We start from the raw sequence: 25,313 nt of genomic DNA on the forward strand, positions 1-25,313 counted from the left end.
GGTAATCCTGGAATTACCCAGGGGTCAGTCCCCATTTGTCATCTCGGTTCTTTGAGCTCCATGAGCTCAGAGAAACAAGAGGGAATCCACCTCCTTCCCCAAACACCCCCCCCCCAAACCCTAAAAAGTTGTAAAAACTTTCCAGGCCACCATAACGGCTTACTGGCAGTCCTCCTTGTGCATAAAAATGATGCACCAGAAGGTGGGTGGGTGGGGGGGAGCAAAATCGCTCCTCTTCCCTCATCTCCTGGTGTGTCATTTATATGTGCCAGGAGGAGTGCTGGAGGAATGTAATGTCAGCCAAATAGGTTTATACAACTTTTAGGGATTTTGGGGGGGGGAGGGGGGACTTGGGGGTGGCCACATGCCATGGCATGAAGACCCCCCCCCCCCCCCCGGAAAAGCCTAGGTTTTGATGGGAGGTGTGAGGATAACAATGCGGGTGAAAACAAGTTACTTAAACCCATTTTCACCTGCATCAAATTGTTGTCTGGAAGTGACCTAAGAAAAACCAAAACTAAGGGATTCAGCCTACTAAGGGCCCTTCAAGACAGGCCAAATCCCTGAGATTTTGTGAAGGGGGCACATTTCCTCCCATGCCAAACCAGCAACAGCACTGGGGGGAGGTATGGCCACTTCCCCACTGCCCTACCGTGCCCCATTTTCTACTTTTAAACAACATAAAACTAAGTAGTTACCGAGGCTGGGGGCTTCAAAGTGCTCCATTGTGCCTGAAAATGACACAACCAGGCTTTCGAGAGGTGAATCCCCCCTCACAAATTCCAGTGCATTTCCAGCTGCAACCAAGTGTTTTGAAGTCTCCAGCCTTAATTTTTTACTTAATTTTATGTTGCTTAAAGGTAGAGAAGAGGGCAACAGAGTGCAGGATGACATTGTCATCCCTCCTCCATGGACTACTTGAGCCCACGGAGGCAGAATTGCTTTGGAGACTGCTTCTTAGATTGCAGACGTAGCAAAGATCCAGACGTTATTTTTTTATCCTGGAGTAAACCTGGAAATTTAAGTTTACTCCAGGTATCATTTGGATGCCTCAGGTAACACAGGCTTTAGGCCTGGGCCCAGAGGCAGAAGACACCGAATGTTTCAGCTCTTTAAATATCTGATTGTGGATGCTTGTGTATTTAACTATGTACATAAGTCAAATGCCAGAGAAAAAATAAATGGCAGATTTGTATGACCATAGTAATATGTTATTCTGTTATGAAATAAAGGTCTGATCTTAAAATACAATTGCCAGTAATACTGCTCTCTATTTGCAAACTGGTTCTCCTAAATGTTGCTATGCAGAACGTGTTCTTCACCATGCACACTATTTAGCAATGCAAAGAGTGACTTGGATTCTAATCCTTTAAATACAATCTTTCTGATTAAGTGAAGCCTGCCTTTTACTCACTGGATTTACCGAAGTGGGTCCCAGTGAAAGTTCAGGAACATCCATTGTCTTGTTCTGGAAGGACAAGCAGTGATGTTTCCAATGTTTCATTAAGTCAACCCTAGGAGATTCCCTGAAAGAATGTTAACTTTGTTTATGTGCAAATATTTATATGCTGTCACTGGACCTTTTACTATGGGAAACAATGGTGTCAACATTCATCTGATTTCTAGGTAATCTTGGAATGACCTGACTCTTCTTGGTAGAGAATTCCTGCTACAGTTTGGGTAGCACGTTGTGAGATGTGGAGCCTAATTGAGACATGATGCCAGATTGGTTCCTGAGCATAATTCCTGCATACCTGCTATGTACTAAAAGAAAACTGTAGATTTACAGAATAAATATGACTAAAAGTTTTGGAAAATATAACAAAATCAACATAATCATAGTGGGAAACTAGGAACTAGAAACTAGGAAGCTTCCCTTGCTGTGGGGTAATCCTCCTCTAACACTTTACCCCAGATGAGGGCAGGGCCTCCTCCGCAAGTCACACAATGTTGTGTGATGGCCAGCGTGGGGCCTCATTCAGAAAACAGAGTGAAAGTATCCTAGGACCCCTTTTAAGTGTGATGAGGTTGAAAGAAAAGGATCACCCCCAAAAGATCTCAAAACACAAACAGGTTTATATGGTCCAAGCCGGCCAGTTGACAGTCCAAACAGGTATTGTGTAGTGTGTACCATGCCTAGAATCTCGGTATGGCAACCCTATATAGGAAACCCTTCTGCAAACCTCAAAAAATGGGTACAACAAAGTCAAAAATATGAACATAAAATATATATACAATAAATTAGATTGATAAAAACAAAAATATAAAAACTAGCACCAAACACAGATAAAGAATTGGAATATAGTGGCAATAGAATGTATATCAAAATTCATGATTGAAAGTTGACTGGGTAGACCCGCCGGAGGAAATGAATGTTCGATTGCATTTTAAATTTAGCTTTCAGATGTCTTGTGGTAGGAAATTCCACAATCGTGGGGTGGCTGGTTAAAAGGTCCTCTGGGTGACGGTCGCCAGCCGGGTTCTGGCTGGTTGGAGCAGATGCCCCCCAGAGGACCTCAGTGTTCGAGGCAGATTGTGAGGGAGAGGGCGATCCGATAAATGACCTTGACCCAAACCATATCTGGAAACTGATTGGCAGACAGCGATCGCTTCTCGGCCTTTTAGCTAAGATCAAGTGTAGATTGGCAGACAGTGGAGGCACTGTAGTAAAGATGTAATATGCTCACTCTTGGATTTTCCTGTAACCAATCTGGCTGCCATATTTTGATCCAGCTGGGATTTCCAAACTTGGTACAAATGTAGCCTAATGTAAAGCACATTGCAGAAGTCCAACCTTGAGGTTACTAGCAAGTATATACCCATCTTTAGGTCCTCCAAACCCAAACCCAAACCTAGGAAGGGGTGCAGCTGCTATATCAGTTGAAGCGAGTAGTAAGACCTCCTGACCAACATCGCATCAGAAAGATCGATTAGCAGAAACAATAAATTAGGGGTGAAGCAAGCATTATGTCCCACATTTAAAGCCTATGCATTTTAGTAAATTCTGATAAGAAGTGAATAAAAGTATAATTCTTAGAGCCATTTAAGAATAATTGGACTTCTGTTCAATGCACACATGAGTCACGACCAGGATGTGCATAAGAAACAAACCAGAAATGTGTGTGTGTGTGTGTGTGTGTGTGTGTGTGTGTGTGTGTGTGTGCATGCAAATAATATGCATTTTTTACTTCCAGGTTTTTCTTGCCCCAGTAAGGATATCTGCTATCCATGTGCCTGGGTTTATTTTAAGAAGAGAAAAGTAAGCAGAAGTAAGAAATTCAGTTTCTATTACATTTGAATAGCAAGATGTCTGAGAGAAAGGCAAACCTCCAAACTTGTCAATTCGGTAAATTGAAAGTAATCTCTAATACATTGGTTAAAAGGTTCCCCTTTTTGCAGTCTTATTTCTCAGGATGTATGGGAACGGGGGGAAATACATAAATTAGCCTTCTCTAGGAAAAAATAAACTTCTGCAATTCTAAGTTTCTTTCTCTCTTGTAACCCTAAGGAATATGAAGTCTGAATATATTATTTACTACTTAATTTTCCAGCTGGTGTTAAATATTTGCTTTTTGCGGATGAGAAAGAGGCCCCTTGTAGTAATTCATCAATACAAATGTTGTGTATGCACACACACATAAGCATGCATATGCGCTTATATATCCTGACAGTTATTCCCCATATAGCCAAGCCTCTCAACTGTAAAAAGGTAACTATAAAATATATTGTTTATTTGCTCTTGTGGCTTGCTCTGTGTGGGTGTTGGTGAAACATGTTGGCAGTGGAAGAAATGTTAGGCATAAGGTTTGGCATCTTAATGCTTCAGACTGCAATAAAGAAATAAAAAACATTATCCAAAATGAAAGGACCACTTACCGTTAGTACAGGTTTATGGAGGAAAGGTACAAAGTTGGAAAAGTTATTTGTAGACAACATCTTCCCAAATACGGAAGCCCAGGCCATTCTGTAGAATAGCTCTGGACTTCGTAGTTTGGAGAAATACTCAAAATTTGTTAGTCTGCACGGCTCCCATATGATGAAGCCAAGATGGTTAAAGTGTTATGACATTGCTATAATAGCATAGTTTGGATATTATTTAATATTCCATCGGTTCAAACTTTTTCTGAAGACAGCAGCTGGCAAAAATACTTTACAGTAGAGTCTCGCTTATCCAACATAAATGGGCCGGCAAAACGTTAGATAAGCAAAAATGTTGGATACTAAGGATGAATGAAGGAAAAGCCTATTAAACATCAATTTACGTTATGATTTTACAAATTAAGCACCAAAACATCATGTTGTACAACAAGTCCCACTTGTTTGGGAGCATGGCTGCACTTGTGTTGTTGTTGGATATGTTGGGCTGCTGCGCGTTGCTGCCTAGAGAAATAGCTGTGGATCTGGGCAGAAGGCAGACTGTATTGGATAATACAGAATGTTGGATAAGCAAAAGGTTGGGTAAGCGAGACTCTACTGTATCTGAAAAGGACCTTCATTTAAAAAAATAATCCCTTGTATCACTAGGGAAAACTTGTAGATATGTGTATTGATTTAATGGCACACAACAGGATTCCCACATCCATGAATACAAGATTGCTTTCAGGAGAGGTTTTTTTTTGTCAATTTGCATGCACATATTATTAATATATAAGGTGAGGACTGACAAGATGCAACCCACAGTCTGCATACAGTCCTTGATACTTCTAGTCTTGAATTATCAAGAGATTGGTCTTTAGGCACTTTTGTGCCCCCAAACCTGCTAAAATCTGTCACAAATGGATATGTTTGCTTCCTCTAACTCACTGGGTTCCCAGATGTTTTGGCCTTCAACTCCCAGAAATCCCAAAACCCAGTAAACTGGCTGGGATGTCTGGGAGTTGTAGGCCAAAAACATCTAGAGACCCCAGGTTGAGAACCACTGCATGGTCTAACTCTTCAAAGCTCTCCAAATCTTCCTAAGACAAATCAAGTAAAAATTGCTCCCAAATCAGACAAAACGATGTCTAGGAGTGATGTTGCACACTGAAACACACCAGGCAGGAGGGAAAATGGACACTGACCCCTGCATAGTTGCTCATTCCTAACATAAAAGGACACAATGGCTCTTCACTTGTTGTGTAGTGTAAAGTTCCACAGCCATAGCTATGTTGCAGTAGTGTTGTGTAATTGCACAATGAAAAGACAAAGTCATGCACTCTTGCATTGAGCAAGGGTCCCCACCCCTGCTAAAGGCTGCATTTACAGAGCCTCCTACGCAGCAAACCTGGGCTTGCCCATCAGTTTAAGCAGGAACATCACAGGATTTGTGCAATCCTGAACAGAGGCTAACCTTGTGCAACCACCAAGAAAGCACAACAGTTGCAGAATGCTATTTGTGTTTGTGTGTATGTTCCTTCAAGCTACTTGGCATCTTATGGCAACCTCATGATTTTCATAGGGTTTTCTTAAGCAAGAGATAATCAGGGTTGGTTTTTATCATTTCCTGCCTTTTGAATATAGCCCACAGCACTTGTATTCATTGGTGATCATCCATCCAATTACTCACCATGACTGACTCTACCTAGCTTTCAATACCAAACAGTATCTGGTACCTTTAGGGCAGTGGATCTCAAAGTGTATTCTGTGGAGCCCTTGGGACTCCGCAAAGCATACTGAGGAGCTCTGCACTTTCCTCCTCTTTCTCCCACTCCAAACTTTCCCTCGTCTTTCCTGCTCCCTCCCACCTCCCACACAGCCAAAAGCCTTTCCTCCGCCTCCCTTGCCACCAAAAGCCTTTTTCCCACAGCCCTCTCACCTCCAAAAGCCTGTTTCCCTCATAAACATTTCTATGGGCTCCATGAGAAACTTTTGCTTCAAAAAGGGCTCAGTGGCTGAAGAAGTGTGACAACCACTGCTTTAGGGAATGTATTTAAAAGGTAAAGGTAAAGGTTTCCCCTGACGTTAAGTCCAGTTGTGTCCGACTCTGAGGGTTGGTGCTCATCTCCATTTCTAAGCTGAAGAGCCGGTGTTGTCCGTAGACACCTCCAAGGTCATGTGGCTGGCATGACTGCATGGAACGCCGTTACCTTCCCACCAGAGCAGTACCTATTGATCTACTCACATTTGCATGTTTTCAAACTGCTAGGTTGGCAGAAGCTGGAGCTAACAGCGGGTGCTCACTCAGCTCCCTGGAATTGAACCTGGGACCTTTCAGTCTGCAAGTTTAGCAGCTCAGCGCTTTAACATACTGAGCCACCGGAGGCTCCAGGGAATGTATTTACTCCACTGTAAATCATCAAGTGATCTTCAGCCGTATAATTGAAATTCATGGCCCACTGTTCATTTGGGTATGGGCAACACCTTGTATTGAGAAACTGAAAAATTAAAAATTAGGACACCGAACAATGACATAGATCCTAAGTTAGCAATATTGGTGAAACCTGCAGTTTATCGGAAAGAAATTAATTTGCATTTTACCTGTACATATTTGCTATTTGTATTTTTAGTGTTCTGTTTTATCTAGCTATTTTAACTATTTTTACCCTACCTCAAGCCATGAAGAAAGGGGATAATATATCGCCATCATCATTTTGAAGTACGGTGTCATTTGTATGCAGATGATGTCCAACTCTGTCACTCTTTCCCACCTGTCATTAAGGAGGCTGTGCAGGTCCTGAACTGGTGCTTGTCAGCTGTGTCAGACTGGAGGAGGGCGAACAAATTGAAATAGAATCCAGACAAGACAGAAGTCTTCCTGGTCAGTCGTAAGGCTGAACAGGGCATAGGGTTACAGCCTGTGCTGGATAGGTCACATTCCCCCTGAAGGCGCAGGTTTGCAGCTTGGAAGTGATCCTAGATTCATCGTTGAGCCTGGAAACTCAGGTCTCAGTGGTGGCTAGGGGAGCTTCTGCACAATTAAAACTTATGCGCCAGTTACACCCATACCTTGGGAAACCTGACTTGGCCACGGTGGTCCATGCTCCTGTTACATCCTAAATAGACTATTGCAACACACTCTACGTAGGTTTGCCTTTGAAGACTGCTCAGAAGCTCCAGATTGTCCAACGGGCGGCAGCCAGGCTGCTCACTGGAGCGGTATACAGGAAGCACACAACTCCCTTGTTACACCAGCTCCACTGGCTGCCAGTATGCTACCGAGCACAATTTAAAGTGCTGACTTTAGCCTATACAGCCCTAAATGGTTCCAGCCCAGCTTACCTTCTGAACGTATCTCCCCCTATGAGCCACATCTGGGGAGGCCCTGCTCTCGATCCCAATGCCTTCTCAGTGGTGGAACTCCTTCCCCAGCGATGTTAGATCAGCCCCCTCCCTTCTAGCCTACAGAAGGAAAGTAAAAACCTGGCTCTGGAATCGGGCTTTTGGTGATTAGTCACCAAGTGCAATAATACAGTGCAATAATAGGTCAAACCAAGGTCGCCACAACATCTGTTATAGAACTCCAATATACTGATGACAACGTAGTCTGTGCGCATTCAGAAGAAGACCTACAAGCCACTCTAAACACCTTCGCAGAAGCATACGAGAAGCTCGGCCTCTCACTGAACATCGAGAAAACCAAAGTGCTCTTCCAACAGGCACCAGCTAATCCCTCTGCAATGTCAGGAATACAGCTTAACGGTGTAACATTAGAAAATGTTGACCATTTCCGCTACCTTGGCAGCCACCTCTCCACAAAAGTCAACATCGACACTGAAATACAACACCGCCTGAGCTCTGCGAGTGCAGCATTTTTCCGTATGAAGCAGAGAGTGTTTGATGACCGGGACATCCGTAGAGATACCAAGGTGCTTGTTGATAAAGCCATTGTCCTCCCAACCCTGCTCTACACCTGCGAAACATGGACTGTCTACAGACGCCACACCAAACTCCTGGAGCGTTTCCATCAGCGTTGCCTCAGGAAAATCCTGCAAATCTCTTGGGAAGACAGGCGGACAAATGTCAGCGTGCTGGAAGAAGCAAAGACCACCAGCATTGAAGCGATGCTCCTACGCCATCAACTCTGCTGGACTGGCCACGTTGTCCGAACGCCTGATCACCGTCTCCCAAAGCAGTTACTCTACTCCGAACTCAAGAACGGGAAATGGAATGTTGGTGGACAGGAAAAGAGATTTAAAGATGGGCTCAAAGCCAACCTTAAAAACTGTGGCATAGACACTGAGAACTGGGAAGCCCTGGCCCTTGAGTGCTCTAATTGGAGGTCAGCTGTAACCAGCAGTGCTGCGGAGTTCGAAGAGGCACGAACGGAGGGCTTAAGGGAGAAACGTGCCAAGAGGAAGGAGCGTCAAGCTAACCTCGACCGGGACCACCTTCCACCTGGAAACCGATGTCCTCACTGCGGGAGGATATGTGGGTCAAGAATAGGTGTCTTCAGCCACCTAAGAACCCACCCCCAATTCACCAAGGATGGAAGACAATCGTCCTCGAGCTACGAGGGATCGGCTAATGAATGAAATGAATGAATGAATGCAATAATAGACTTGGAATTATGGATAATTAACAACGAAATAGCCTTGGACTATGATTTTTGGATGATATGGTTTTAATATTGAATGCAATGCTTTATATGTTTAATATTTATCAATTTTAAATTTAATTGATTTTAAGTCTCTGTATGTATTTTAAGCCATCTAATGGTTGCCATATTTAAGCCACCTAGAGTCCCCTTTGGGGTAGAGAAAAGCGGGGTAGAAATAAGGCAAATAAATCATCATCATCATCATCATCATCATCATCATCATTATCATCATCATCGCAACAGAACCAGCTCCAGAGAGCTTTCTATCCTTCTGAAACCATTTTTGGGATGCATAAAGGGACCTACAGTGGGAAGCAGAGATGATGCCTCTTTTTTATGGGCTTTTAAGGTTCGCAAGCCGGCGTTTAGTCTTTGATCTTGCCCATTAAATAATTGGAACAGATCAGCCTCAGAATCAGGGCCAAATTATTCAAAATCTAAGAAAAAAAAATATATTGGGCAATTTTGACAGCATCTTTAATCCTGTTTAGGGTACCAAAAAGTTCCGAGATCACAAATGTGTACCTAAATATTGCTAAGAGTTATTTGAATGAAGATAGAATAGTAGTGAAGAAAGAGAAATTGCACAGTTCTGCTTTGTTTATGCTAGCTGACGCCTATCCTTGAAACTTCAAGGATGGTGCTAATACAAGACCTAATTTGTTTGGTGTTGACTTAACTTGTTAGTTGTAAACACATGAACACTAGATACTCTGAAAGCACAATAGGTCATCAGATAAATATTTATGAACCTTCCCATTGCTTAGGGGAAACACAAAACAATGCTTCAACTTGCAGTAGGCTGTTACTCAGTTGCTACTAGAAATGAAAATAGAAACTTCATTTTCACTGAGTCTAAAATGAGTTAGATCAGAATCTAGAGTTGGAAGGGTCCACAAATCGTATCTAGTCCTTCCATCTGCCATGTAGAAATTTGTAACTAAAGCAGTTTCAAAAGATGCTTATCCAAGCCATGTTTAAAGACTTCTGAAGAAGAGTCCACCAGCCTCTGAGGAAGTCGATTCCAGTCTGTTAAAATAAAGAAGATTTTTTAAAGTCTAGATGGAGTCTCTTTTGTTGTAATTTGAATCTATTTCATGTTCTAGGATTTGTCCACACTGGCCCCACTGGCTTTGCACCAGAAGTTGAACCTGGATGTCCAAATGACATATGGGGACTTCTGGTCCACAATGCAGGGTAAAACAAGTTGACCTGGTTTTATCATGCATTACACAAAGTCAGGGACTGCTCCAAAGTTTGGCAAAACTCCAAAGTCACTCTGTACTTTGGAGTGAGTGTGGACAACAGAACTGAATGTAATCTAAACTGGTCCACTATCCACACAGGACAATATCATCATCCCCCTTTCCATGCACATTGGCAATACAGAGGAAAGTGGATGGACTGAGCCTGTGTCATTCTCCTTTCACCTCCCCCTAGTCTTGCAGGTACCTTTACAGGTGTGAGCAAAGGTGTCTAGAAACAGTCAGAAGCTCTCATAGAATCACAGAATAGTATTGGAAGAGATCTCATGGGCCATCCAGTCCAACCCCCTGCCAAGAAGCAGGAAATCACATTCAAAGAACACCCGACAGATGGCCATCCAGCCTCTGCTTAAAAGCCTCCAAAGAAGGAACCTCCGCCACACTCCGGGGAGAGAGTTCCACTGCCGAACAGCCCTCACTGTGAGGAAGTTCTTCCTGATGTTCAGATGGAATCTCCTTTCCTGTAGTTTGAAGCCATTGTTCCGTGTCCTAGTCTGCAGGGCAACAGAAAACAAGCTTGCTCCCTCCTCCTTATGACTTCCCTTCACATATTTGTACATGACTATCATGTCTCCTCTCAGCCTTCTCTTCTGCAGGCTAAACATGCCCAGTTCTTTAAGCTGCTCCTCATAGGGCTTGTTCTCCAGACCCTTGATCATTTTAGTTGCCCTCCTCTGGATGCTTTCCAGCTTGTCAACATCTCCCTTCAACTGCGGTGCCCAGAATTGGACACAGTATTCCAAGTGTAGTCTGACCAAGGCAGAATAGAGAGGTAGCGTGACTTCCCTGGATCTAGAAGCTATACCCCTATTGATGCAGGCCAGAATCCCATTGGCTTTTTTAGCAGCCGCATCACATTGTAGGCTAATGTTTAACTTGTTGTCCACAAGGGCTCCAAGATCTTTTTCACACGTATTGCTGTCGAGCCAGGCATCCCCCATTCTGTATCTTTGATTTCCATTTTTTCTGCAGACGTGAAGTATCTTGCATTTGTCCCTGTTGAACTTCATTTTGTTAGTTTCGGCCCATCTCTCTAATCTGTCAAGATCATTTTGAATTCTGCTCCTGTCTTCTGGAGTGTTAGCTATCTCTCCCAGTTTGGTGTCATCTGCAAACTTGATGATCGTGCCTTCTAACCCTTCGTCTAAGTTGTTAATAAAGATGTTGAACAGAACCGGGCCCAGGATGGAACTCTGTGGCACTCCACTCGTGACTTCTCTTGGAGCTCCATAGCCATCTAACAGCACTGATGGGAGTAACAAAGGTGAAGTGGCCTTACAGTGGGCCCTGGAGGGTTTGTAATCCATTCTGCCACTTCTGTGTTCTGTCCCTATGGTCAATTCAGACTACTGCTATTCTGGACTAACAGATCTTCGGGTCTGTAAACATGAGCTCCTTGTTTCTGTAGCAGCAAATAACTAGTTTGATATCTCTTCCGATAATTGAAAAAACCTACAGTCTAGTTCCAAAATTAGATTCACACATCAGTTATAGTGCTTTCTGTTTTTGTTTTCACTTTTTGTTGTGGTTGATTTACTTCTTTCTCCATAACTAACCCAATTCAAGAGTGTAGTAAGACCTGTACAGTCTGAGAGGGATTATGTACAGAAGGCTTGAACATAAACCAAGCTTCCAGATTACCTTTCATTCCCAGTATTAATAAAGTGAATTAACAATATTAGCAAAACACACACACACACACACCTGCCCCAGTCCAGGTTTTCAGCGAGTCTTCAGGGCATCAAAAATTTTGTCTTGCTTAATATGTTGAGGCAAGCCCATGTTCCTTAAACAATTTATTTCACTACTTATTAAACTTTACACTCATGTTTTAATCCATGCTGATGGAAGACCTGATCCATGAGTGTTAGCTGCTACTTTAATCAGAAGCTGTGGAAGAAAACATTCTGGCTGAAGTAAATGGGAAGAATTACATGAACTAAAACATACCTGTCTATGCATGCCTGGTTACTAGTAGATATAATCTGATTTTTTAAATAAAAAAAATCTTGGTATAACAGGAAGTGTATCACGAAATGAAGGAATAAACTACTCTTTATTTTCCACTTTCCATTTCCATTAATACATATATTTATTATTATGAAGCATTGTTGTCTAAATCCTCATTCAAAAAGACACCCGGTGTGATTCATCTAGCTCTTCATTCAAAATTTTAGAAATGCTAAAGAGGCTGTCTGCAGATTTCTTAACTGGACACGGCTGCACTATAGTATTACTATGAAGTATTTTTTTAAAAGCAGGCCCAGGCAAGCTGAGTGAGGCAGCAAAGGGTGGAGCATGGCTGCTAACAAGGTGGCAATATTGGAATAGAGGTGGCAAATGCTAAGCAACCAGCAAGGTCTTGGAGGAGAGAGCTGTAGAGCCTGCCCTTTGTCCTCTAAGCTAGGCTGCTAAGTTCAGCTGCAGAGGAGGGCACTGCCCCATAGTTCAGGGTGATGAAAGATTCAACCTCCAGTCTAGTTGGCTTTCATACATGGAATGGGAGGAGCACAATCTTGTTCTTTGCCTCCAGCAGCTTCCCAGAGGCATTTAGCTGATTCATATTGGAAGCCATCCTGTTTTTTAAACCTTTTACTCTAATGCAAGGTATTCCCAAACTTTAGTCTTCCAGGCATTTTGAACAGCTCCCAGAATTCCTGACTATTGATCAAGTTGACTGAAACTTTTACAAGTTGAAGTTCAAAACACCTAGAAGACAGAAGTTTGGGGATCACAGCTCTAACGTATATAGTATGACCCCCATATCTGCAGGCACTGCATTCCCAAACTTCATGTGAATATACAAAACTGCAGATAACAGTGAATCCTATTAAGATGAAGGAGGTCTGGCCCCAAGGATAGGATAGTCTCACATTGGAAAACCTAGAAAATGCTTAGCAAGGACGTATTTTGTTGGATGCAGATAAATGAAACCACAAATACTGACCATGCAAATAAGAGCGTCCTGCTGTATTTGTGTTTATGTTTTCTGTTAGGTTGATGTATGATACATAGAGAAATAGGATTCGCAGTGATCTTTCCTTGACGGCCTTTAGGATTTAGAGTTCTGTTCAAGAATTGCAGAAGGGGTCTAAAAGCCACAGTGGAAGGCGCGTGGTGGCATTGGTAAGTGGGTAGGTGCAGATTGGAAAGCTGCCCATGAAAAAAATATGACACTATCTTTGTTCTTTTTTCACTTTAAGATGGAAGGCTAGCATTAATAAGATTTGGCTATAGCACTGAATAAAAGAGGGTTGTGATCAGAAAGTGCCCCCCCCCCAAAAAATGCTGCTTTCTTGATGAAGAGGTGGAGCAGGAAGGCATACAAGGGAAACTAGAGATGTTTTTTCCCCCCAATATAGGGAATGCCTGGAAGACTCTGACCAAAAAGGGAATTATTTATTTGCAGCATTTCTACCCCCACCTTTCTCACCGAGGGGACTCAAGGCAGCTTACAGAAATTGGTAACATTCAATGCCCAGAACAATTCAGTAAAATCAAGCAACACATTTAAACATTTAACAGTAATTAATAAAAACATATACAAAACTTAAAAACATATAAATACTTAAATCCATTAATCCGGAAACCTTGTACGTTAAACCTTAGTTCAGACCATGTCGGATCAGAGTGCTTATTCATTGAATTATTATGGGAGAGTAAATTGATTCAGTAGGAGTTGATATGGGAGAACTGATTGATAAATATTTGAAATTAAATTAAATCCAAAATACTGAAGATAAATTATTAGGGAAATCTAACTGGACAGTTAATATCAGTGGAATCGGCATTGGATTTGACTGTTTAGGGTGATATTAATTGATAGGGGGGAAAACTTCCCAGTATTGAGTTTGTGACATGGGTGCATCACTAGTTTCTTGGAACTCACAGGCTTGCCTTCTGTAAAATAAATGTTGCAACAGGTACTGGACCAGAAGAGTAGTTTGGCATTTGGGACTCCCAATTATATCTCTGTTTTTTATTCAGTTTGTGGCCCGAGGCAAGCCACCTGTTTCCATCTGCTCCAAAAGCTCTGCTTCCATCATTAGCCAGCCAAATGCTTTTGGGAAGGTTATGGGTCTCCTCTTTTTTCTTCTCTGGTTCTTCTACACATGAGCAACTTGGAAATACTTATTTTAAAACATCAAAAACAAGAGCACAGTCTCCAGAATCCCCCAACCAATGTCTCCACAGACATATTGGTTGGGGGGTGGGGTGTCTCAGAGTTTTAAAGCACAACAGGAACCTTGTAGAGCTCTAATGAAATACGTTGTATTGTCACTGAACCAGCATAAAACAGTTAAGTTCCATAGTTGATGGACGTGTTTTGCATTGTTACAACTAAGGTAAAGCAACAGATTGACAGTACTGTTGGATCTATATACACAACTTGACATCTTGCTGGTTGGTTCCAAGTAGAGCAGATCAATTCAATGAATTGATGATTGTTGAGGCGATACATCAGTAAATCACATTGATTTAATAGAGCTACTCTAGTCAGGGCTAACAACAGGATTTGGGTCAGACTATAATAATGTCAAGTTTTTAATAAGTTTTATATATATATATATATATATATATATATATATATATATATATACACACACACACACACACACACACATATATAAAATGAAGTCCATTTCAGGCCCCTTCTACACTGCCATATAATCCAGACTATCAGAGCAGATAATCCATATTATCTGCTTTGAACTGGATTATATGAGTGTTCACTGCCATATAATCTCCTTCGAAGCAGATAATATGGATTTTATATGGCAGTGTAGAAGAGGCCTCAGGCCTCTTCCACACTACTTCTTCTCCTTCTTCTTCTTCTTCTTCTTCTTCATTCACACAGTCATTTCCGACTCTTTGTGACCTCCTGGACCAGTCCACGGCAGAGCTCCCTGTTGGCCGTTGCCACCCCCAGTTCCTTCAAGGTCAAGCCAGTCACTTCAAGGATACCGTCCATCCATCTTGCCCTTGGTCGGCCTCTCTTCCTTTTTCCTTCCATTTTCCCCAGCATCATGATCTTTTTCAAGCTTTTCTGTCTTCTCATGATGTGGCCAAAATACTTCATCCTTGCCTCTAATATCCTTCCCTCCAGTGAGCAGCTGAGCATTATTTCCTGGAGGGTGGACTGGTTGGATGTTCTTGTGGTCCAAGGCACTCTCAGGATTTTCTCCAGCACCAAAGTTCAAAAGTGTCTATCTTTCTTCGCTCAGCCTTCCTTATGGTCCAGCTCGTAACCATAGGTTACTATGGGGAATACCATTGCTTTAACTTTGCGGACCTTGGTTGCCAGTGTGATGTCTCCGCTTTTCACTATTTTATCGCGGTTGCCCATTGCTCTCCTCCCAAGAAGTAGACGTCTTCTGATTTCCTGGCTTCAGTCTGCATCTGCAGTGATCTTCGCACCTAGAAATATAAAGTCTGTCACTGCCTCCACGTTTTCTCCCTCTATTTGCCAGTTATCTATCAATCTGGTTGCCATAATCATGGTTTTCTTGATGTTTAACTGCAGCCAGCTGAATTAAATCCCACATTATCTGTGTTGAACTGGAATATTTGGCAGTGCAGACTCAGATAACCCAGTTCTAAAGCAGATATAGTGGGGTTATATAGCTGTGCAGAAGTGTCCTCAGTCTACTAGTTTTAATAGCTGGAATCCTGTTGAGGATTGACATATGAATAAGCTATTGACAAGTTTTCCCATCAATAGCAGGGGACGGGTTAATCATGGGGAGGATGCAGACTGGCAGCAGGATGTACACAGCATTGTGCCATAGGTACCGTCTCCCCCAGGGTTCACAGGGCTCATGGAATACAGGTGAACTGGTTTTCCTGCCTTGTGTGATAAAGTCTTAATTTAACCTGGGTAGGTTCTGGATTCTGGGTAGGTGGAGCTGACAGAAGAGAATGATAAAGCAGTAATGTGGAAAGGGGTTTGTAACACAGTTCAGGACTGCAAGCAACCCTTCTAAACTCACCACATTAAACCCAGTTAAACCTCTTCTTTTTAATTGATGACATCTGGCTCAACATCCTGCCACTCCTCAAGCCGACATGCATCAGAATGTCCTTTGCCTCAGAATACATAGCCGCAGGGCATGTTCCCTCGCAGGGTAGAAAGGAACATGACTGACACAATAATTATCGCAGCATTTTCCTGCAACTGAGTCACGGACCCCTTGCTCCTGTTAACAGCCCTTTAGAAAGCTACATCTTACAAGGAGTCAGGGCACCTGCCCCTCCCTCTTCCTCCCTCTTCTAGTTTTAATGAGTGAGATCAAAGTCCTGGGTCCTCTACAAAACCCGTTCTCTCAAAGTGCTACTTGGCTTCATGAGGCACATTCTGGCCAGAACTATGAAACATTATTTTTTTGGACAACTCCCAGACGGTTAGCTAGAGGACTCTAAAAATTAAAGTGCCCCCCCCCCCCCCAAAATTAGTTCCATCCAATTTTCTGATTTGAAACAAGCGGAAATTCAGCCATTTTAGCTCCCCCCCCCTCCCTGGAATAAAGATAAACAAGTCAACAGAAAATGTTTCAGATTTATTACATAGCAACGGAAGCTCATTTCCAGTTAAAAATGTGGTAAATTTATTTGTTACTAGCTTGGATACCCGACAGTGCCCGAGTTATTTGAAAAGGGCATTGTTTGTTTTTGGATGTTAGGTAATATCAGTTTTGTCACATATTATGCTATTTCTTAGAAAAAAAACTCAGTCTTTCCTATTGTTTTTTTTATGAATGCTCCCATTAGAAGATGCAGAAGGATGTGGGTGAACTACAATTCTCAAAAATCTTGGGTCAATCCTCCCCAAACTCCTCCAGTTGGCCATGTTGAGTCTGTGTGCAAAGTTTGGGCCAGATCTGACTTCGGCTGGGTTCAGTGCTTTCTGGATAAGGGTGAACTACAACTCCCAGACTCCCAGGGCAATCCCCCGAAACCCTGCCAGTATTCACAGTTGGCCATGTTGGGTCTGTGTGCCAAGTTTGGTTGAGATCTTCTAGATTCAGTATTCTCTGAATACGGGTGAAGTATACGTCTCTGATGCCAAGGTCAATCTCCCGCAAAGGCTTCCAGTATTCAGAGTTGACCATGTTGGGTCTGTGTTCCAAGTGTGATCCAGTTCTGTCATTGATGGGGTTCAGAAGGCTTATGGAATATAGGTGAACTATAACTCCCAAAGTTAAAGATCAATCACACCCAAAGTCCACCAGTATTCCCATTGGCCATGTTGAATTTGTGTGCCAAGTTTGGTCAATATCCGTCATCAGATAGGTTCAGTGTTCTCTGAATACAGGTGAACTATAACTCCTGGATGTCAAGGTCAATCACCCCCAAACCCTGCCAATATGCAAAGTTGGCGATGTTGGGTCTATGTGACAAGTTAGTTCCAGGTCCATCATTGGTGGAGTTCAGAGTGCTCTTAGATTGCAGGTGAACTTTATATCCCAGTCCCTACAACTCCTATAAATCAAGGTCCTGGTCCTGGGGTTCTTTGTGCCAAATGTGGTCCAGGCCCATTGTCGGTAATGTGTCTTGATGCAGGGTGATCTACAACTTCCATCTTGGTGAGTCAGTCTCCCAAAACCCTGCTCAGTTGCTGATCAATCCCTCTGTTTGCTGTGTGCCATAGGAAAGGGTAGGAAAGGTTTAAGGGAGAGGCCATGGGTGGAGTCATGCAAATTCCACACCAATGGAGAGAAAAAGGAACCCTGGGATGTGGCTCGCTGTAACCCGCAATGTCCTTGGAGAGAGTGTCTTGGTGGCTCCTCAGCACTGGAAGCTATAGTCTGTTTGTGGAGGTGGGAGGCTGTCTGTGTCAGTGGACACCACATATACACATACACATTTTTTTAACTTTTATTATGTGTCTAGATAATTATAATCCTCCTTTCCTCCAATGAGCCTCAAGAACCTACATATCTCTTTATCCTACATTAGCCTTATAACAGCACCGCTATAAGGTAGATCAGGATGAGAGAGAAGAGATTTGAACTTAAATCTCCCAAGTCCTGGTTCAACACTATCATATTACAGCATGATAAAGACTGTAATTCTATGACCTGGGAGTCAGTGTCGCTAAGTAAACAAACATAGGTGCAGGTTGCGAAGCACGCCCCTTTCAACAAACAGGAGACAAATTTCACAATTTTTTCCATCCTGCAAAAAGGTTGTGCGCTGATGCAGCCAACTGTAGTACAAGTTGTAGCAGAACTTTCCAGTCATTTTTGAAATTTTGCCAGAAGAGAACAAAACTTTCCCAGATGATTGTGTAGATTGTGTTGCTACACAGGGAGGACATCCTGAAGTGAGGGCAAATGTGCTAAGATCAATCAGCATATCAAACAGAGTGTATGCCTCCTTGTCTAGGCTTCTTATCTATGGAAACTATATTGAGCCATACTATTCCATCCTAATCATCTTTTTAAAACTGCTCTTGGAATATTCATACATTTTTCCATCCTACAAAAATTTGTGGTGATGCAGCCTACTAAAGAACAAGTTGAAGCTTCACGTATATGAGGGCAGGTTTGGGGCTCAAATTATGGATTTTGATTCAACCTATGGATAAGTTGAGGGGGATTTTGTGAAGAGGGAAAAATATTAATGCTGACTGAGGGTGACAGTCACCCTAGCCAATGCCAATACTATTTTTTTCACCCAGGCATTCAAAAAAGGCTGGAAGTGGTGCCACAGCAGAGAAAGCAAAGGGAGGCAGTGTTTCATTTAGATTCCCCCAGTAGCTCTACTCAGAGAAATGGGTGGTTCCCTTTTCATATAAGAATTAAGGTACAGTACTCACATTGACTCATAAATACGTCAATCCAGGCTTTTGGGGTTGATTTTTAAATGAAAATTTCCAGACTTATACATGAGTATATGGGGTACCTTAAGCATACAGGGTAGTTTAAGAGGTTTCTTTAAAAATATCCCTATGTATCTTCTACGCACAGAGAGTTCTTGGCAATAGCAGTTATTATAACAATCACTAACTATAATGGAAAAAGTGATTCTGTATCATGAGGTAAGCAGAGCTTTGAAACAGTGCCTTTTAAGATTACACTTCTCCCTCTAGCCAGCATGGTCACTGGAAGGCAACAGCAATCTTGCCAAGATCTTACATTCCTGGCATGTAGCATAAATATTTGCTGGTGGAGTTACATGATCCAATCCCATACTGAATGCCAATATAGGACATGCGGTGGGTCAGTGGTCAATGTACATGACTGTCAATCCATTATGCAATTGCAAAAACCAAATACTCTGTGTACTTTAATGCTTGATTGCCAGGCCACATGTAGAGCTTTGCTTATGCTGCAGTCAACTGGGTAGAGCCATTGCACATTATCATTTTCTGTGCACCCCCCATGTGTGCAGGGAGTTTCCTGGGACAAATCATAAACTGACAATAGACTTTTTAGACAGGGAAGTTTTCAAGGTCTTTCTCAAAATGTGGTGAAAACTAGTAAAATTGGTCACTCTTGCATACAAGAACAAAATACATGCAAATTTATATCTCTAAATGCATATTTGCATGCTTGTACACACACACACACACACACACACACACAAATATTGCTTTGGCTTCCTGCCACATCTGGTAGTCATTTCTGTACGCCAACACATATTATTACTTAGTTACAGGCCAATGAAATTTCAAGAGCAGGGAAATTGGAGAGGGAAGAGGACTTTAATGGGAAATGGCTACTCATAGAAAGTTTTATTGTGAAAGACCCAGAGTAGTCATGGAATTCTAGCAGAGAAGTCCTTCTGGTCATGGAAGCTGCTGGTGCTGCTTCAGAGTGAATAATGAATAATGAATGGTCTCTGGACCTTCCTGTGTGACGTGTCTGGCATCTGTGGTACTGATATCCACTGTTTCATTAATCCAAGTCCAACAAAATATGGCCTCTAGGCATTTTCTAGGTCCTTCATTTCCATAGGGTTTGCTAATATACACAGTTTCCCATCTCCACATGAAGTTTGGGATTGTATGGGGAATTGTACTGTATGGCAGAGAGAGAAAGAGGGAGAGAATGGTCCAAAATTACTATTGCCAAATGTCATAAAATACCTTAGTGATGATGATGCTGGTGATGATTGATCATAATGATATAGTAGTAACATTTATTTAAAATACTTATAGTCTTAAGGGTGCATCTACACTGTAAGATTATTGGAGTTTAACACCACTTTAACTGCCCTGCCTCAATGCTATGGAATCCTGAGAGTTGTGGTTTCAAAGGCTCTTTTGCTTTCTCTGCCAAAGAGTGCTGGTGCCTCACAAACTACAACTCCCAGGATCCCCTAGCATTGAGCCATGGCAGTGGTGCCAAACTGCATTAATTCTACAGTGTAGATGCACCCTTAGCCAGATTAAATAGAAGCAAGGCAGCCCAGGGCCTCTGGTTACAACAGGGATGGGCAGCTCCAGAAGTCCACTGCCCAATTAAATCAACCTGGCGGCAACTCTTGAAAAAAAGTTTTCTAAGGGATTTATTCCATCCAAAACCAAGAATGAATTGAAAATGAAGATGAAGTCTTTTGCACTTCATCTTCAAGGAAAATCATTTTTCTTGGCTGCTTCTAAAGTGTCAGTTTTGATGCATTTTCCAGTGGGATTGGGGTCTGGAAAGGTCTGATGGTTGCAAAACTGGGAGGGGAGACATGGAACGTGACCTGTGTGTTACTCTCCACAGCTTGCAATCTTAAAAAAGCAATTTTTATTTTTAAAAGAGGAGGGCACTACTAGTATATCCAGACATCATAATGCAACATGGGAGGAATTTTTCAAAAACAACGGGTCTTCATCCAGATGGCTTGCAATCTGGACAGCCAGGAGAGACAAAAAAGGAAAAGACAAATAAAGATTGAGATTATGTCGACAGCCAAACATTGTGGACTTGTTTCAAAGTGTATACTAGAAAATTAGACACACGGAACAATTCTAGTTCCAGTACTCTTAGAAGTTAATAATTACAATTGAATCACAATTCAAATAATCATTCCCCAAATCATTTCACAGAAAACAATAGTAGAAAGTTACAATCTTATACATACGTGACCATTATTGTTGTATTTATTATCACATTTATTTTTACTTTGCTTTTTTAGAAGACTATTGTTTAAGAACAAATGGGGAAATTATAGTTCCAAGTTCCTTAAAGTAGTTTGGCCCAGTTGAATTGGAATTATAAAAAGTAACTTTTATAGGAGTAGATTCAAATTTTCATAGTGTGGAACCCATGCACTCCAAATGGCTTACAAGGTAATAACTATAAAGAGGCATAATCTCCTATAGACTTGAACAAACCTTGAAAGGCTACATTAAAAAGTAATCAGTATCAATCATAGTTCTAATGCCCCAAAAAGTAATTCATTATGATTTATAAAATTATGAAAAAAGTAATGTATATTCAACTCCCTTAAAAGTAATCATGTAAAAGTAGTTGATTATAATATAATTAAACTTTCTTTAAAAGTAACTCTTTTAAAAATTGTTCAAATTATCACATATGCTCAAAATCATCAAAATCTAATTATATGTACAGAAATCTAATCCGATTTTCACATCCTATGATCTTTGCAATCCAAAATGCACAAAAACTACAGTCTCATACACAGTGACTAGAAGGCTATTTTTAAAAAGTAATTAGCAAGAATTTTATTTTTCATGACCGCAAATTTATATTTACTGGGAACACCCTCCTTTACTTTTTACTTTTCCTTCTCAAGTAAGACCCACTATCCCCTGCTTTATATATGAATATATGAATGATAGGATGATATTATCCTGTTTGATCCTTAGTTAACTATGCAAATTGAAGATTATAATAAAAAGCCTGGTAATGAAGTGTCCCCTTGAATGGACAGAGGTTGAACAGCTCCTTATCTCTATGGAAAATTCATTAACTCATTTATTAGGCTTGCAGGTGGAAAAAGGGAGGTGTGTTCAACAATTAAACTGAAATCCTGTCAATGTGGACCAGAGGGGGAAAGCCAGTATTCTTATGATGATATCTACCAATGTATTATAGAGATTGATTGTAGGCTTGTGCATTTCGGGTGAATCGCCATCCGTTTCTGCTTGCCGGATACTGGAAGCCCCCCATATCCGTTTTCCAGACCTCCTGGGTGTTTCCGTTCAACATCCAAAAAAAAACAAAAAAAACCCCAGCTCTTTTACGCCTATTGGCAGTAATGGAGAAATTAACAAATCTCCCCTTTCCCCTGGGAGCCTTTTCTTTCTTCCCTTCAAGGGCGTCTGGATGTCAGCAACAGGTTTAAGAAAGCACCCTATCCAGCCCATGATGGGAGGGATTTCCCACAGGCTCACCTTCCATATCCTTCATTAAGACCTGGATTTTAAAAAGCATCAGAGTTATCACTCAAATTTCTGGATCCTTCCCCTTCTGTTTGTAGAGGAGGAACATGGGTTTATTTTATTTCTTAAAACTGTTCTACTCTAGAGGAGAGGCGGGCACAACACTTTTTTTTCTCTCTCCACACCATCAGCTTTCCAAGGCATTTTAAGGATGCCCAGAGAAGGAAGAGTGATGACCTGGAGTTCAGTCAAGCTATCCTCCCTGGGCTATCTTTAAAATCCTTTCTCTTGGCTGCAAAGTTGCCATCTCCATCGTGCTTGGGGTTTTGCTTCCTTAAAGCTGTTCCTACTTTCTACTCTAGAGGAGAGGTAGGCTTCTTTTTTTTCTTGCTGTGATTACTATCTATATATATAAAATGATAAAGTTGTTTGCGCAGTGACTATAACAACAAAACTAAACATCCCAGAAATACGAAATTTGGCAACACAATACAAAAGGCTTGCCTCCAGGTTACAACAACACAACCACACCACAAAACCACAATCCAGACCCACAAAACTCACAACAACGCATCATGCGATAACAACACAACTAAACGCCCCAGAAATACAAAACTTGGCAACACAATGCAAAAGCCTTGCCTCCCAGTTGTAATGACACAACCACACCACAAAACCACACAGGACCCACAAAACTCACAACAACGCATCGTGACTATAACAACACAACTAAACGCCCCGTAAATACGAAACTTGGCAGCACAAGGCAAAAGCCTTCCCTCCAGGTTGTAACAACACAACCACACCACAAAACCACAATCCGGACCCATAAAACTCACAACAACGCATCGTGACTATATCAACACAACTAAACGCCCAGAAATACAAAACTTGGCACACAACTAAACGCCCCAGAAATATAAAACTTGACAACACAACGCAAAAACCTTGCCTCCCGGTTGTAACAACACAACCACACCACAAAACCACAATCTGGACCCACAAAACTCACAACAATGCATTGTGACTATAACAACACAACTAAACGCCCCAGAAATACGAAACTTGGCACACAACTAAACACCCCAGAAATACAAAACTTGACAACACAACACAAAAGCCTTTTCTCCCGGTTGTAACAACACAACTACACCACAAAACCACAATCCGGACCCACAAAACTCACAACAACGCATTGTGACTATAACACAACAAAACACCCCAGAAATACAAAATTTGACAACACAACGCAAAAGCCTTGCCTCCCAGTTGTAAGAACACAACCACAACACAAAACCACAATCCGGACCCACAAAACTCACAACAACGCATCATGACTATAACAACACAACTAAACGCCCCAGAAATACGAAACTTGGCAACACAACACAAAAGCATTCCCTCCCGATTGTAACAACACAACCACACCACAAAACCACAATCCGGACCCACAAAACTCACAACAATGCATCGTGACTATAACAACACAACTAAACGCCCCAGAAATACAAAACTTGGCACACAACTAAACGACCCAGAAATACAAAACTTCGCAACACAACACAAAAGCCTTGCCTCTCAGTTGTAACAACACAACCACACCACAAAACCACAATCCAGACCCACAAAACTCACAACAACGCATTGTGACTATAACAAATACAACATTTGACAACACAACTCATCCACCTCCCCAATCCCTACATTCACACTTGGCCTCCAAAAAAACAATTACAATAATAACAATGACAACAACAACAACAATAAGAATCAACACCATCACAGGCAAGAAACAGCCAGGCACTGAGGCTGAGAGGCCAGTCAGTGCTACACTGAGCCTCCAAAAAACAATACAGTAGCATCTAACTTATCCAACCTTCATAATCACTACAACAACAATAATAATAAACACCTACACAGGCAAAACAAAAAAAGGACTATTGTACCATAATAAAAATATAAACCGCACTCAGCAGAATCAGACATTACAATTAACAACAAACCAAAGACAACAGGGATCTCAAGCAATTATCAATCAACACAAAAATTGAAGAAGGTAACAGACTTCAAATACTACTACTAATGTGAGTATAAAGAAGGGTGGAGGTCACAGCATAAATACAACCTAATGTAGACTGACCAACTCCACCAGACTAAGCCACAGCAACGCGTGGCCGGGCACAGCTAGTTATTAATAATAATCTTTTAGAAGTATTTTCTGAAGGAGAGAAAGGAAGGAGAAAAAGAAGCTAAAAGGGTGAAAGCCCCCAAAAGCGCGGACTCCACCCACTGTCTCAGTCAGTCCCACTAAATAAAAAGAATTAGGAAAATAAAGGAAAATCAAAAGAGGAGGAGCTAAGATCAGCTCCTGCTTGATTTCATGTCAGGTGGGTTTATGAGTGGGTTTTTGGTCTTGGGAGGGCCTTTATCATTACGTGCTCCTGAAGTTCCGAAGATCTAGAAGGGAATGGAGGAATCAGAAGAAACAAAATCCGCACACAATTCTAGTTGATTTATGTTGTCTTCAAATAGTAGCAGGAGCTTAATTCTATTATTAGGGAATCCTTAGCTCCATTTCCAGAGCTTTTGGGATTTAATTCTCTCTTAAAATTAGGTTTCTGTTACTATTTGTATTCCAAATAATCCTGAGATTTTTTGTTTGATGAAAGTTGTGTTTTAATTTAATATAATAATGTACTTTGTCTACCACTCTGTTTAATTTTTTAAAAATGTTTGTAGCAAATAGGTAACACAAAGTTTTAAAACATTTCTAAAAATAGGCATTTTTTTAAAAAAAGTTTATAACAAATAGGTAATACAATTTTTTAAAATATATTTGTGACAAAGAGGTAATTCAAAAAATGGGGATGGAGGCAAGACATTTAAAAGGAAATATATAACATATCTGCCAGGGCTCTTACTACTCCGCAAGCCATGCCAATGGGGCAAGTTGGGGAAAACAAAAGCTGATTGTAGCCTTCAGCCTCAAATCCACTATCTGAGGCAAGTCGATATAAACCCTTGAATGAGTTAGGGACTCCCTGGACTTTTAATGCAAACATATTCCCAGTCACCTTTGTAGCTAGAGGCCCTTATTTTGGAAGGATTATTTGATGGGAATGAGGCCACCGATGCTGAGAGAGATGCTAGTATAAATTTTGTAGCCAAAGGGAAAATATAAATGGAAGGGGTG

Source organism: Anolis carolinensis, chromosome 1, assembly GCF_035594765.1.
Source record: "Anolis carolinensis isolate JA03-04 chromosome 1, rAnoCar3.1.pri, whole genome shotgun sequence".
Taxonomy (NCBI): Eukaryota; Metazoa; Chordata; class Lepidosauria; order Squamata; family Dactyloidae; genus Anolis; species Anolis carolinensis.